General features: G+C 36.2%; 1 long non-coding RNA gene across 1 annotated transcript in view; it reads right to left on the minus strand.

Moving 5' to 3' along the window:
- Positions 1-578: 578 nt before the first annotated feature.
- The window catches only part of LOC123619251 (uncharacterized), a 180,563-nt gene continuing 164,228 nt past the window's right edge, over positions 579-16,913 (minus strand). Inside the window, exons 6-7 of the long non-coding RNA XR_006727799.2 lie at positions 10,804-10,978; positions 579-971 (exon numbers count right to left, since the gene is read on the minus strand). This is a non-coding gene — a long non-coding RNA (uncharacterized LOC123619251). The remainder of the gene's footprint in view (positions 972-10,803; positions 10,979-16,913) is intronic.

Below are 16,913 nucleotides of genomic sequence, written 5' to 3' on the forward strand. Positions count from 1 at the left end.
TCAGGATCCAAAGAGGCTACGTGAGCAAATAATCACGTTCTGCAATACAGTGCAATTTATGTAGATTATGGACATTTTCTAATTTTCTTTTTTCAAGTCATGATTTTGTCCTTTTTGTCTCTCATCCACTTTGTTATCCTCCTTTGCAGCTTTGAGCCATGTAGTGTCTGATTTGTGAAGCAGAGAAAATAAGTGGCCTATCTGAATTGTGGCTTTGAAGTCAGGTCTGGTGAGATAGAGGGAAGCCTAAGAACTGCTATGGAAGGAGGCTTGGGTTAGGAGAAATGATGCAGACAAGAAATCTAACTGCAAAGCAGTCATTAAGCAGGTGTCTAAAATGTTCTTCCAATTAAGAGAGTTTTTTCTTGTTTGCAGTGTGTAACATTAAATGTATATAAACCTGTATTACCAAGGGAGTCATGTTTCAAGGCAACTAAGTATTTGAATTAGTATTCATTGATTCATTCATTCAGTCAGTCATTCAATCAGTATTTATTCAGTACCTGCTATATGCTAGTCACTATTCTAACACCCGGGGATACCAAACAAACTTACACAAAACAAACGTACTTGCATCGATGAAGCTTTTATTCCAGTACAAGAAGCAGAAAGCAAACAAAAAAAAAAAATCAGTAATAATAAAGCTTACAAAGGAACATAACATAGAATAAGAGGGTAGAATCTATGGCTAATATTTTAGATACAGCGATCAGAGAAGTTCATTGCTTTTCATATATAACTGGGTAGAAAGGTCTAAATCTAGTCTCTACTTTCCAATAAATACCAATGTGATTTCTGATAATGATTCTTAAGGATTTTTTGAAACTTGCTAATGTCACTCCCCTCATTATGTATCAGCATTCCCTATCAGGTTGTATAGACAATCTGATGTATTCTGTTTTCCCGGTGGTCCATAGAGTTTGCAATTCAGCAGCTGGCTAACAGTGGAGAAGATGGCAGGGACAGTGTTCCTGGAAAGAAAGAAATGGAAAGGTGAAAAAACCTCAGTTCTTATTTGACAAGGATTTTAAACCAGGGAAAGAGACCTGGTCTTTCAGAGCACCTTAATCCCTTATGTCTTACCACGCACTCCCTGCCTCTGCCTTTCAGAAGCCCTGTCACAATACAAGAAAACTCAATCAGTGAAACGGGTCTATGGCCCTCTTGGTTTTCAGTGTCTTAGAGACACGGGGTTGAGGAAAAAGAGCATTTTGTCAGGTGCACTGGGTCAGGATGTGGTCCTACAATTCTAGATGGGGACTGGAACCCACATTCCAATAGAAATGTTATTATGCAAGCTACTTAGAGCTTATTGTAATAATATTTGCCCAGTTTTAATTTATTTTCATGATTTTATATAACTTCATATATTCTAGAAAACTATATATATAAAAAACTATATGTATATATATATATAACCACACCCACACATTCTCTTTGGGTCCCCAAGAGTTAAAAAAATAGTGAAGACTAATTTGGGAAACTACTTTAAACCACCATACACAATATTATTTATATGATGAAAAGGAATACCAGATTTCAAACAAATGACTTAACAGTGTACTCAGAGAATCCAACCCATTTGTTAAGTTGGAAACTGCTTTAGAGTGAATCTTCTGAACAGTATTCTACTCAGCTCTTTAAGAATGTTGTGAGACATAATTCCCAACAAAACTCACGTAAATACATCTATCATTCTGTACAGAAGGTAGAAATGATAAATATCACTGAATAATTCCCCCCCACAAGTTAAAATGACCAGCTACCCTATAGCTGCTCCCTTACTTTTTTCCCCTTCTAAAGTTTGTTTAAAACTGTAACCTTAGGGATAAAATATCTCATAAAAAATGTAATATCATGAGTTATTTTGTAGAAAGGAAATTAATTCACATATATTACCAAATGAAAGTCCCAAATGGTAAAGCTCTTTCTGGAAAAGGTTATTTGTAATGACCAAATTCGTCACTGTTTGGAATCTTGTAAAGGTCACAAAGGTTTTCACTTGTTTTAAATAAAATTCTATATTTTAAAAATAAATATGCTTTTCTTCCATTTCATAGAAATATCAACACTGTTTGTACTATAATTTACTTTTTGAGCTTCTGACATTTACCCAGCTGACTGTCTTTGGAGAACAATCTCTTGACTGAGAAGGACTCTAGGTAAGAAAACTGTCAATTACAAATTACTGTTTGATGCATTGCAAAGTGCAGGAACTCTTCAAATTTAAAGAACCACCTTGCTATATTTTTGTGTCCACTACCTCTAACTTAAATTTTAAATATAGCCTTTGTATAAATGCAGAGCAATTTGACTAACAAAGACATTACCTTTGTTAGTCAACTAAAAGAGTAATTGTGCTACGGACCTAATAATTGAGTGTTTCTAAGTTTATAAAATGTTACATCTGATTTCAAATATTTTTAGAGCCTCGGTATTATAGACTTACTATCCTGAGGGAAATATACTTTCTTCATAAAATAAGTACTGGAAACCATGAATTGAAATAGTATGATTATTTATATATAATTTGAATTATGAGTAAAATTGGTATTTTTGATGATGTAACAAGACTGAATATATAACTTATCAGGGTTTGTGATTTATATTTATTCTGAAAATATTTTAATATATTCTCCGAAAGTAAAGTAAATCTTTTCCAAGAGCAATTCAAAGGGATAGTTAAAAAGAAAAGAAAGAAGCCAATGCATATAAATTGTTAGCCAAGGAGGAACAGTTTTACTCTTGTAATTGACAGTATTATAAATTATATATTACAAATGTATGGTATAACACAGAAATCTAATTTATGCATTTAGATCATATGTATTTACCAAATTTTTACTGTAGCATAAACTTGTATTTCCAGTGTAATTTCTTCAAAATATTATATATTTTATAATTGAATTAACAACTTTTGCTAAAAAAGTAAGCTCTGAAGTGAATGATATGTAAATACTTTTATATGCACACAACAATCCTCCTCTCCAAAAGAAGCAATTAAATTATTCTAATTATGGCTACAGCTGAATTTAAAGAGTTGCCTGGATTTAATCAAATAAGAATTATATCTTAAAATGTGTCTCTTTCCAGATGTTGTTTTGTTTTAGGATAAAATAAAATATTGTTCAATATATTTCAGCTTTATAAAGCTGAGATAACATTTTTTCTGGATGTCCCATGTGCAAGAACGTAAATATATCATAAGTCTTTGGAGGTATAATAAATACTAATGTTGCAGAAATGTTGATGAAGATATATCCATATCTCTATAACCTATCTATGTACATGTCTCTTAGGATATATGAGAGATATGGAAAAATATATATATAAAACCTACACAAACAAATATGTATCTGTGTATCCCAGAAAGATCAAATGACTGTTCCTTTTGCATTTTTACATCCAGTGAATGTATTATGATCAGTTGTTTTACAGTCAAGTAAATGTTCCACCTCAACTCTATGATATTCCCCAATATACATGTATTATTTCAGAATATATTTCAAATATGACTTTATAAATAATGGCTGGTCCACAGGATGAATGCAGATATCCATTTATACTTTCACTAGTGTACTTATTCAAAAATGTTATGTGATAAATTCTGGGTTATAATTTCAAATAGGCCAACATTTCTGTGCTCCAGGAGGTCATAATCTTGTTGAGGCAAGAAAGTGAACGGGCAATTTAGATACAATGTAAGAAGTGATGTAAAGAAAATAAAGTTAGAGGAGAATATGAGAGAGGCAGTTGGGGGGTTTAAAGGAGGCTTCCAAGAATGTATGACTTCTCAACTAGATGGTAAGGGAATGGCAGGAATGGGCAAAACAAATGTTGCTATTGAAGTAGGCAGGAATGGTGTCAACATGTAACACTAATAGTTCTGCAAGGAAAAGGCAGGTCCAATACAAATAAGTAGGTCATTTGCACATTTACAATTCCCTCATTTCCAGAATATTCCTATTGATAGCTAATCAGCAAGTCTAAAGTTTTCATCTAAACAGATTGATGGCCGTAGACAACAATTTCCATGTCTGGCCTGCAGTGATTTCTGCAGACTCCGCTGTTGGCTTGATGGTTTCCCTTTGAGCAAGTGAAACTTTTAATAGCTCATTTTGTGTTTAGCTTCCTAAATCCAGTGAAGAAATTCTCAACTACCATAAGACATGATAATAAACAATATAGGTTATGATTTAAATAACACAAATTCTCAAAATAGAGATATTGCTTTATAAGGGGGATTATATTTTGGTCCCATTGCCAGTTTCAAGTTGAAAATCAGATTTCTCTTTCTCTGGTCTAATTTTATGTATTGCATACTGTTTCAGAGCACATGATGATTGAAGTCAGACACCTGTAACATGTGGCAATGTTATGATGTTTTCTTTCATCTGTTTGTTCTTCCTTGTTATTTCCCTGAACTTTTGCAAGCATAGAGGGCATCCTTATTAGAATGTTCATCAAAGAGAGGTTTCAGCACTGCCTGTGTTAATAAAATCATCAAGCATTTCCTTACAGGCATGACAGGGAGGCTGCTCATCTATCATGAGTGTTTCATTAAGTGGCACAGAGCCAGGAGATCTAGGCACAATGCCAGATTTTTTTTTTCTAATAAGGTTTTGGTATCATGGAGTTTCCCTCATTTCAAGATCTATCCAATTTGTGGAGTTACTTGCCTGTGTGTCTTCACAGTACCCCTTACCACACAGCATACAGGCACTTTGATTAGGATTCTTTTGTATCTCTGAGTGGATAAAGTAACTCAGAAAAATATTCTGCCCAGTATCCTGTCCTTGTCACCCAAAAATGGACAAAGAAAAAAAAAATTCCCAAAGTTCCAGTTAAAATACCTTTTATAAGATACTTCATGTCAGTTAATCTTTTTTTCTATTATAATTTCATTTTTTAAGCATTCACATGCATTTCTGTAAAATTTACCAACCAAAGGGATTACTGCTGACCAGTTTCACCAAAATCTGAATCTTGAGTTATATCAAGAAACCCATTCAAATATCTACTTACCGTCTATGATAGAGCTACCTGGGTTGCACACAGTAAAAATAATATTATTTTGAAATAGATAAAGCGAATTGCTTGTCTCCTTTAAGAGTGATGTTAAACACATCTGTAACCTTTTAGGGAATGCTTCTGGGCTGAAATGAATCAGATGTCTCCTCTCCAGTTACTATTGGAAAATTGACCACAGTGGACCAACAGTGGAACCACAGTACTTTCCCCACTAGGTTACCTTAAGTAACAAGACTGCCTCTCCTTTACACGCATGTTGCATGCTGTTTTGGATGTACTCTAGATAGCACTCCTGTTGTTCTGGAGACAAATCCTCAACCTGGGGGTATCCTGATAGAAAGCTGGTATTTGAATGGTAATCCTTCCATTGACAGAGCAGCTGCCAGCACACTCTGGGACAAAAGCTTTGTTGTTGAAACTATTAAGAAATGTCACAAATATCTACTACTGGTAGGCTTGGAAACTTGCCAGGAGCAAGTGTTTCATTTGCCTCTGGAGTCCATCATTAGCCTGGACAGCATAAAGTTATTTTTGTCCCCACCCCACACCAACCATAGTCTCTACCACCAATCCTAAAATTCTCTATGAAGCTTCCGAGTTAGAAATCAGGCTAATGCTTTGGTCTTAGCCTTTAGCATTTACACTGCCAGATTGCGAAGGGGATATCAACATGCAGGCTGGCTAGGGCCTAATCCTTGAAACCAAAGATTCTAATAAACAAAAAACTTCATATGCTGTTTATCAAAGGAATTAGTAAAAGACAAAGAAAAACAGGAGCTGAATTTCAACTTTGGTTTATGCAGTTAACTTAAAGTTGTATAACATAGTTGCTGATTTTGAGTGTATGCATTTAATCATTTATTACAATAAATTGTAATTTGACATTCTCATCACCATTTTGTGATTATGGTTTTTAGCTTTTTTTTTTTTGATAGTTTTCAAAATGAAAATTTCTTTGTTTATTTATTCAATTAGCAACTAAGTGTTGAGTCTCTACTGTTTGTCTGTCTACAAATGATCCACTCCTCAGGGATGGGGCCCATTTACTTCTCTGTGTCTGCAGCTCCAACCTAAGGGACTGACTCATCAGATAGGTAAATACTTAGCAAATGAATGCAGTATGCCAGGGGCCAGCAGATATTAAATTAAAGAAGAGTTAGTCCTCAAAGTACATACAGTTTTGCCCCAAGGCAGACAAGTAAATCGATGCTTACAGTATGACTGAAGTTTCCTGCCAAGAACTCTGAGGTCCTGAAAGAAACTAGAGCATCGGGAATTGGCATCCTGGAGGAGGTGATATTTGAACTGAAAATATTTTAAAAAATAAGCAGGAATTAGGTGAAGAAAGGGAGAGGCTTTCTCGTGCAGTACAAACAGAATGTGTGAATGACCAGAGAAAGGGATAGTATAAGGCATTTGGGAAATGTTAGGCTTTCCTAACACAGAGGGAGGGGTTGTGTGTGTGTGTTTCTGTAAACGGCCTTAACTAAAGTTGGAAGGAGAGACAGGGTCTATCTATACCATGAAGGGCCAGGGTTTTTAATTGAAGACACTGGACTTAATTTTGAATTCCAGGAGAGAAATCAAAGAACTTGAACAAAGAAAAAGACACAATCTTGAATAGCATTTAAAAAGACCACTCTGGCTGCACAGAGGAGTGGAGCTTAGATACAGCCAGACTAGAGGCAGCAAAAGCAGTCAGGAGATTAAATGTTACTTTATAATTAGGTAAGAAGTAAAGTGCTTCTTGCTCATCATTCATTTTTAATTGTTTAATATAATTCCATTGATATTTGTATAAAAATATTTATTACAAAATCAACCTGGCGAATTTTTTAGAATTTCCTGGAACCCCATCCTGTGATAATAAGTTCCTTTTTAATTAGTGAGAACCAACATTCATCTTAGTTTAATAAAATAGCAATATTTTCAAATCTTAATTAGAAATGGTGAGTAATATAGAGCCTGCATTTGGATATTAGATAGTTGGACTCAGTAAAATTTGTGACCTTAACCAGAGCCCTGCCATACTTCTGGAATTTCTTCCATAGCAAATGTAAAGTGTTGTTTTCAAATTTCTCTCATCAGTGACTTTAATTAGTGATTAGTGGCTATTGCTTGTGGTTTTTGCATCTTCTCTATTAATGAGAGTCACAAACTAATGATTACTTCAAAATGTGCTAAAATGAATCATTCTTGAAAAATAACTTTTTTTGTTACCATTTTATGCATGCTCTCAAAAAAATAAATAAATAAATAAAAAGATGTGGGCAAAGCCAGGAAAACAAATAATATTATATTGAGCTTTTATAACCATTTTTCCCCCTAGAGAGTGGGAAAAATATATTCATCAAAACCACACTGCAAAAGTGTGACAGTACTAGCTATTTCATCCGAAGAACTCAGAGTTTAATATAACATAAAATGTAAATGATTAGTCAATTCATGTCAGTCTAAAAGGGACAACAAAGTGACATTTCAATTTAAACAGAACCTGCTGTAGCCAACCTTAATCAGATGTTCTAATAAATGAGTTGAAGGACAATATTGCATATTTCTTAATCCAAAAGAAAACCAGTTGCCATGGCTCTTGTTCAAATATCACAGAAAACAATATGGATATAATCATGAACAAAGATGAATATAAATATGTTAAATATGTTGTTCTAACCTGCAGATTTTACTCTATTTTCTTTCAAATAGCATATATATATATATACACATATATATATATATATGATATACCACTTAATACAGTTCAGTAACTACGTGTAGACTATGGACAAGGTGTTTTGCTTTGATGAGTAACATGGACTGAAATAAGAATTCATCATGCATGCATTTATTCATTGACCAAATATTTATTGAGCTACTATTCTGTATTAGGCTCTGTTCTAGATATTGGAGATTTATCTTCAAGAAAAGAAAGACCCTGTAACTGCCCTTGGAAAGGAAGAGAGATATTAATTAAATAATCTCACTAACAAAGATAAATTGACAATTCTGCCAAGTGGTGTGAAGGAGAGATATGCCATATACATGTGAGGGGTATGCTAGTCGGAAAGGTCAGGGCAATCCTCCTTGACAAAGTTTTACATTAGCTGACATCTGAAGGATGAGTTGTACTTAAGTTAAAGGGGGAAGAGGGGAGCATCTAGGAAAAAGGGACCAACGGATGTATGTACTGCTTGTAGTTGGGGACACCATGATAATCACTATGAACAAAAATGAGCTCCGGGGTGATTGATGTGGAGAGAGCCTAGAGTGTGAGGATCCCAGTGGGAAATTATTAAGGAATTTTAAGCAGGAGTAGGGAATCTAGAGAGGAGGGCCTGGAAAGATAATTTCAAATTCTTGTTTAAATCTCTCTCCAGCTACTGTGTAGAAAATAGATTAGATAAGAGTCAGAGTAATAGGTCTAACTCAAGGGAACAGTCTGAGATAGAGCTGAGCATTGATGGTGATTAAATCCCTGAGTGTGGTAGGGATCACCTAGGAAGAGACTACAAAGTGAGAATGGAGAAGGTTCTGGCTTGAGTCTTGAGGAACTCTACATGTAAGGGCTAGGTGGAGGAGAGTGCGATGACGGAAGAGACAGAGAAGACGCAGCCAGAGAGGGCTGGGAGAAAACCGAGCGAAATCATGTCACGAAAATGAAGGTAGGGAAAGTGTTTTAAGACAGTGGTTCATTGCCTCAACTGCTACGAAGATAAGAAATTCGGTAAGTACTTTAGAAATAACCATTATCTTTAGAAAAAATGAAGTCAGTGGCAATATTGGTGAAAATTATTTCATGGAGTGGTGATGACCGAAGCCATGTTAGCGTGAGTAGGACAGTAGCAGGAGCAAAAGAAATCGAGACCGCGGTTTGGTCACTTTCTGACCGTCTGACTATGAAAGAGGGAAGAGGGGTGAGCCTGTCACTGGAGAGGAATAGAGGGAGAATAAAGCTGGAGTTTGGGTTTTTATTTGTTTGTCTGTTTAACTATTTAAAGAAATTTGACTATGCTTATTAGGATGGGTTGTCAGAGAAGGACAAAGTGTCTGTGAGTACAGTAGATGGGAGCCACAGATAGGCAGGGGGATTTTCTTCAAACAGGAGCATGCAGAACAATTCTACTAGTAGGATGGGATTCGTGAATATGCAGGTTGGATCAGAGACATTCTCTCGTGGCTTCTACTTTTTTTTTTTTTTTCCACAAAGCAGAAGATAAGGCACAGGAAGATATATTATTGATTCATCCAAGGTTGGGCTTAAAATAAAGGCAGAAGCTCTAGGGGGTATGAATAATATTAAGAGTGCCATGAGGTTCAAGTCAATGAAGAGAAAGGAGAGTTGTAAAGATTGTGACAAAGTGGAGGGGTCAGGAAAGGAAGACAGACAGCGATTAGACTGCAGAGTAGCTGAGAGTACATGAATAAGTACTCTTGAAAGGAGAAAGGTGACAAGAAGCCTACAGTTTGTAAACAAAAAAGTATCCAAAGAAATAAGGCAATACTTCCAGAGCGCAAGGAAGGAAAAAAAATCTGCAGAAGAAGTAAGTGCATCACTTACGGAGTTGCAGGATTGGACATGTGGTACACTGCTTGAGAGAAGGGTTAGGTTGGGTTGTTGGAGGTCAGGAAAATTCCAGTGACGTGACATGGATGATGATCAGTTCAGTTTAGCTAAAGCAGAGGACATTTATGAAGGGAACATTGAAATAAAGTTTGGAAAGACAGGTTGGCATGCAGATTGGGGAGGGTGTTCAAGAAAGCTAGGAAGTGCATAAAAATTTCCGTAGCAAAAAGCAAAGACAGCAGAGGTTTCCAAACAATATGTGAACAACAAGTAGGTCAAAAATAGAATGTAGTTAGCCAGCTATTTTCTGGATTAAAGAAGGCCATCTGTGGGTCTGCGAATGAAAGTATGATCAAGTGCCACAATAAAAATCTCAACACGGCTACACTTTGCTTCATTAAACACTGATTATCATTGACAAGTGAACCAAAATACTGGCCTTTTCCAAATGGCACGTTGTGTAAATTTCTAAAGCAAAAATCAGAAATTTGATCTTTAATGTAAAATCAGATATATAAGAGGCATCTTCTAGCTTTAATAATTTTTGTTACAATGCACAGAATGTGGGGGTGCTTTTGAAATAGAAAAGTGATGTTTTCAAAGTAAATGTAACCATAGACATTGTAAAAGTCTTGGATCAGTGATTCCATTTCTCCTTTTCACATCTAGAAGATACTGAAAATTGTACTGTCGAACCCAAGTTCATGTGCTCCAGTGAAGCCAGAGTTTGGAGCAGAGAAAGTTTTATTGCGAGGACCAAGCAAGGAGAATGCGTGCCTTTTGCTCAAAAGACCTGAACTCCCGATGGCCTGCAGGCAAGTGTTTTTAAATATAGTGTTAAGGGAGAGGGTCTTAGGATGTATGATCAGCTTGTGAACCTTCTCCTGATGGGTTGGTGTTGAGATAACAGGGTGATGTTTAAGGAATCTGAATCTCCCGATTCCAGCCGGTCTGGGATCTAGGTGCTCGTGGTCAGCATGTAGTCACCAGCCTCCACCTGGGTAGGGGTCTTAGCTTCTGTAGAACAACTCAAAGATATGCTTCAGATTGTTACCTATATCTCTTCAGGAGGAGCTAAGGGTCCTGTGACTCTGCTGTCCTAATCAAAACTACTTGAGCATACTCTCTGGGACTCTGGGAAGGCTTAGGAGACAAAAGATCTTTATTTTCCCTACAAACAAGAAACAGCGGAGATGGAGGTGCTTTCGTACCTGGGAGGGCCTGGCAGGCCCTGCTTGATTTCAATATGAAATGGTGAAGAGGCTGAAAACAATTCCAAAGTCTCCCAGGTTTTGTCCTTAATCTGGATGTCAGGAGAGAGGAAAAGATGCAAGTTGCAAGTCAGAGGAAATGCTGCGACTTCTGTTTTCTCTGGCAAAAACTGTTCTGGAGAAACAAATTGAAACTAAGATTAAAATGAGACCTTGATAATCCCAATCTGACCACTTCTGACGGGTTACGGAAGATGAATTGGCAGAGTCAATGGAAGCCATGGTTTGGTGTTGTTTTATGCTTTTTCGTATCCAGAGAAACCCGTTTTATCTCAGGTTTGGGAAGACACTGAAGGTCATCCCTCTGCTCACAGCATATGATAATGGAAGGTGAATCTATCTACATTTCATTCCCTTTCATCCGAAATAGGTTCTCTTTAAATAGGCATTTAGACATGACCATGCTGTAATATCTTTACCAAGAAATCCATTTCCTTTTTATGATCAATGTATTATTTATAGAGATATCCCAATCTACACTGAAGCATAGGAATTTAACTTTTGTAAAATGTTTAGGATCCATGATCAAATTTATCTTTGCATTGTTTTTGAATAAAATACCTACTTAGTAAACTTAAATATGTAAGAAAAAAGTATTTGAAATGTAAAACCTACTTAAGAAACTTCCTTCTGACAGCTTAAAATTATCATTTACTTATAAACAGAAAAAGTGCTTAGTTCAAATGCTCTTAATGCATGCAGTCAAGTAAGTCTGAAGTACCTTAAATTAGCAACAATTTATTAGCCTTGTGTTACAGTATATATTTAAGAAGATATTAACTCTTTAAAATCTATTTTTAAAATTTAGTATTAATCTCTTAAAAATGTTGAGTTTACACATTTTGTGAATTAATTTGGCTTTGCTTACAAATTAAATTATTTGGTTCCATTTTACCGTATCATACAGTAATTCAAAAAAACTTCTATGCATTAAAATTGACTTCAAAATTATGTTATTCTTTTGATGCTGCTTATAAAATGACAGCTTTGAAATCATCATTCCAGATGAAGTAACACTCAGTGATGATCTTAATTTAATAATTGTACAAACAAAGCCAATTAAATAAATGCTTGAGATCACTTTATTCCTTTGAACAACACACAAATTTAATATATTGAAGATCAAAGTTGGAGACTAATGAAGGGAGCCATTTAGATGTAAACACTAGCTTGATTCTGATGCCTGGGGATCTGAGCAGTCTACCATGCAAAGCCAAGAACACTCTTGAAAACCACACGGTTGTGAGGGGCCTGGAGGAACTAAAATAGTACAGAAACCTGACAAAGAACCCTGCTGACCAGAGCTGTCAGCAGAGAAAACGGGAAGCCACCTTATCTTACAGCACAACCAAACCTCTCAAACGTGCCCTCATGTTGACCAGTTATTTCTGACAGATAGAAGGAGAAAAAATGTAAAATCTCATTAACAATTTCACAAAAATATAACTATTCAGAAAATGATTAATAATCTGAACTCATTTAACCACTGGGCATGTTTACATCTGAATAGACCAAAGAATTATGTTCACATCTTCAGCATATGGAAGTTCCTGTCAGAATAAAGCAATTACTGCACTACACTTTTTAAAAGCCTGCTTTGGGCTACAAAAATAGCATTAGTTGATGGAGAGAGAGGCATTAAAAAACAAACATACTGAGATTTCTTTGAAAATTTATTTAGTCTAAAACAAAATGTTGAAAGAAATTATCTGCTTTGCATTTTAGATATTCTGAAAAACTTCAGTCATTTAAAATGTCATGAACATAAGAAGTTCTTGCTTTAAAATATTTGTCAATTATTTTGCTCTATTTCTTTTCTTTTTCTTTTTTTGTCTTCCAGAGTTGCATTGCTTTATGAAACCCCAGTTCTATGTTGAATGCCACAGAAGACACCTTCTGATCAACAAAAAAAGGAGTTGAAGTGTGACAGAAAATTGTGGAAGAGACATTTCTGTACATAACTCTGAGAGCTCAAGATCATAAAGCCACACAAACACAAATTGTATCAGTCACTTATGCATAGCACAGCCTTTACATTATCTTATATAGATGAATTTTTTCTTAAAACATCTTGAAGAATAATGCATACACATGCAACAGACATACATGCATTTATTATACTGTGGAAAATGGGATGAGAATAATACTCTTGATTATAATATAAATTTACTTTATACTATGACTAGGACGGTTTACTTTTGAACACAGGATCTTACTTGACCAGCCAGACAACTCATGCTAGAAAGAAAGTCTCAGAGTTCTCGGTTATGAGAAAGAGAGAGAGAGAGAGAGAGAGAGAGAGTGCGTGAGCGAGTGAGCCCCACCCCTTACATCATGCCTTCCCAGGGCCACAAAGCTCCGGCCACACTAATTTTCCTCCTATATTTTTTTTCTGTCTTTGGCCAGAATATGTTTTTCCCCAAAAGAGGGGTTTGGAAGACTGATCTGCCCCTCATTAAAAGCTCTTCCGCCAACCTCCACAATTCAGGTCTCAGCAAAAATACTTCCCCATCACAGAGCTTGGAGCTGGTCAGGTAAGAGGGCCATGCTTCAACTGGAAGCTAATGATACAACAGACAGGCACAGATTTTCCACCATGACATCTGCATAGCCTTTCCTCCTGGAATTTGAGTATGGGGTCAATGTCGAATGCAGGGGAATCAGAGGGTATGATTATAACAAGACTAGGTGCCCCAGAGGAAGGCTGTCCTCGGACGAGTATGGAGTTTATAACGCAGCCCCTCCCCCAGGCCTTTCTATATTATTTCCCTAATTTGTTACTTATAAAATGGTATGCCTGACAGGTATTAGGTGCTCAATATTTTTTGTCAGTGAACAAATAGCCTTTAGTACTATCTTCTATTTCCTGAAAGCTTATTTATTTACTCAGGTTTTGTCCATCTTTCTTTCTGGACCCCAGTGGAACATAAGCCACGTAAGAGCAAGATCTGCTTCGAATTTTCCCTCATATCTCTAGCACCTAGAATAGCTCCTGGTCCATGGATTACCAATACATACCTGTTGAATATATAAATACAACAACATGGAAGAACACTAGCCTGTTTCACAATGATTTTGCTAAATTTAAAGTGATACCAGTCAGCTTGAAATAATCATGTAATTTTTTTTCCAAGATGATGTAGTTTTTCGGGTGCATGGATCATTCAAGACTGGGGAATTGACAAAAAGAGGGATGCAAGCAAGTTCATGGTATTTGCAGTGGACTGATCATTATCACTGGGATACAGGAGGTCAAGATAGAAGGGACTTGTAGAAGGTGAGAGATAAATGTGATTGATGTATTGGCAAGGTCAATGCAGCCAAACAATTGTGTTGTTAAAGGTAATTAAACAGGTAAGCTAAAAGAATAGAAACATGTGGTGGAGAGGGAAATATTTGAAATAGAGAACTCAGAAGTGGTACAGTTTTTGCTAATGATAAGTTCTGAACATAGTCTGCATCGTAGGCAGTGAATGACTGAAATGAAGCAAAAGAAATGATCATTGGAGGTAAGGAAGTACAGGAATCAAGAGTACAAGAACTTGGGTGTTTCACTTACTCAAGTACTGAAGTCATTAGCACAGAGACAGGAGTAAGGATGCAGAAAAAAGACTATAATTTTAAAATTAAACTCTTCAGTTAATGAGAAGAATGGATTAGAGATCGAAATAAAAGGGCAAAGAGGAAGTGTGGGTAACTTAGATAAATGACATGAACTTCAAAAATAAGAATTTTGTTGCTAGTACTATTTTGAATATAATGTCTATATACTTCTTAAAGGGGGTGAAATATTTTGGAAGTTGCAACTGGGAGCAAGGATGTCAAATTAGTTGTCTCTGTGACTTGAAATCTAAGAGACAGAAAATTAGAACCAAAAATAAAACAAAAGACAGCCTCCCCAGAAGGGACAGCAGTAGAAATGGCAAGAAAGAGCCAGATGAAGAGAATATGGGAGAAGAGACGGTGGAGGTAAGGTTGCTGTGGTACCCAACAGCAGCATGAGGACTGTGGTTGATGACGACCGTACCACATATTCTTGGGTGGAGATAAACCAATTCACTTTATTTACAAAAGCACTGGACACAAAACAGAAACTTGGGGCCCATCAGTACTTCCAGTGCCCTCAAATCTAGGAATTACGAGTTCTCGACTGAGGAATAATTGGCATTGCTGAGTCAAAGGTTAATTGCTCAGTTCTTGTTGGCTATTTATCTATATCCCACTCAAAGCAGTGAATACTGCCAGGCCCACAGCCGGGCCTCAATAAGCAATTGTTTAATGAATAAAAAACATTTACCAATATCTGCTATTTCTTGACTACTTATTCCTTTACTTTTTAATACCAATTGGAGGAGAAAAATGCACATTTTTCCCAACTAGTTCCAAAATATTGTTTTTCAGCTATTTTCATACACCAGTAACTCCTTATCATGGAGCAGATGCTGTTTCTGCTTTGTGATAGCTGTGCCTGATTTTGCTAAAATTGCTATCCATCATCAATTCTAAAAGCCCCATGGCATTTTGTGACATTTGGAGATCAATTGCTACTAAAGTCAATTATGAAAAGCTTTGTTTTAATGGACCTATAATTGATACTGGTATGTTCTATTTTTAGAATTTACTCAGAATATCAAGATCATTCTTTTCAGTCAAGATACATAGAAAACTCTGGATCTCATCTCAAAAAAAGGTTTACGTGGCTCTCTTTTCAAAGAACATTTTTTAAGGTTTTGGAAATCTGAAAACTGAGAACCATGGACTTACGTTGAGTACAAACCGGAAAAATTCTACTCAGTTTCCTTCTAATGCTTTCTCATAAAAAGTCTGCTTTCCCATTGAACTGAGCTCTAACAATGGCAGTCCACATCATTATTTAACACGTTTTGTGTGTCTTTGATAAAACTGGCCTCCTGGAGCTTTGGGTTCAGAGAATGATTCCCTGAATATTTGTTGCACAGAGGTAAATTATACCCCAAGTATAGTGATTCATAGGTCTTATTATAGTACAAAATCCTAGTCTCTGTTAAGAATGAAATAGCAGTTTTTATATTTAGAGCATTCTTATTTACTAAATACAAACTTCCTGTTGTTACGATTTAGAGTATAGTGAAAAACAGAAGTAGTAAGTTTTGAATACTGGGTACATTATTTCATCATTTTTATCACATATTTTTAACTGCCAGGCACTACCCTAAAAGTGTAGTGACACAGTGTAGGAAAATGGAGACATAGTTTCTGCCATGAGGGATTTACAGTTTATTAAAGGATACAAGCAAATGGCAAAGAGCAATTGTGATATGATAAATTATACGGGGCATGTTAGGGTTGCCAGAAGAATACAAGCTCCCCAGTGAAATTTTAATTTCAGAGAAGCAATGAATATTCTTTTAGTATAAGTATGTCCCAAATATTGTATGAGAGATGTACTGAATGGGCTAAATCAAGCAATCTTAGCACATGTGGAAAACGGATGCAAGCTAAACTTCCCATAGGAGGAAGCCTTCACCAAGGATATGCCATCTAGGTAGAGAAGGAGTTAGAAATGATGAATGAGAATTGTAGGTAGAAGGAACAGCACATGTGGAGACCGGAAAGTAAAGAAGAGTAGAGCACATTTGGAGGACCACAGTAAGTTCAGCAGGGTAGCAAGGAGAAGGGCGACACAGGAGACTGGAGAGTTAGCTGGGGCTCTATCGTGCGTGGACTAACAACTATGGTAAGGACATTTTAATTTACCCATATTTAACTTCCTTCTGATTTGTTTTCTTGAAAACCACCTGGCTTCCAGTATGCAGTATAAGTTTAATTTGGGAGGATCAGAGAAACCTCTGGAGTCAATATAGACAACATACCTGGGAAATTGTGATTGTGTAAATGGGAGAGGTGGCAGCAAATGGAAGAGCATAGGAAGCAGTAGGAGAGAGTGAGCAAATTCAGGATTCATTGAAGAGGTATCAATAGGATCTTGTAATTGATCATCTGAGGAGAATACGGTAGTGGGAAGAGTTAGGGAGAGTACATAGATTGCTAATGTGTCATATAGGAATATT

The sequence above is a fragment of the Camelus bactrianus genome, chromosome 13, assembly GCF_048773025.1.
Source record: "Camelus bactrianus isolate YW-2024 breed Bactrian camel chromosome 13, ASM4877302v1, whole genome shotgun sequence".
Lineage (NCBI taxonomy): Eukaryota > Metazoa > Chordata > Mammalia > Artiodactyla > Camelidae > Camelus > Camelus bactrianus.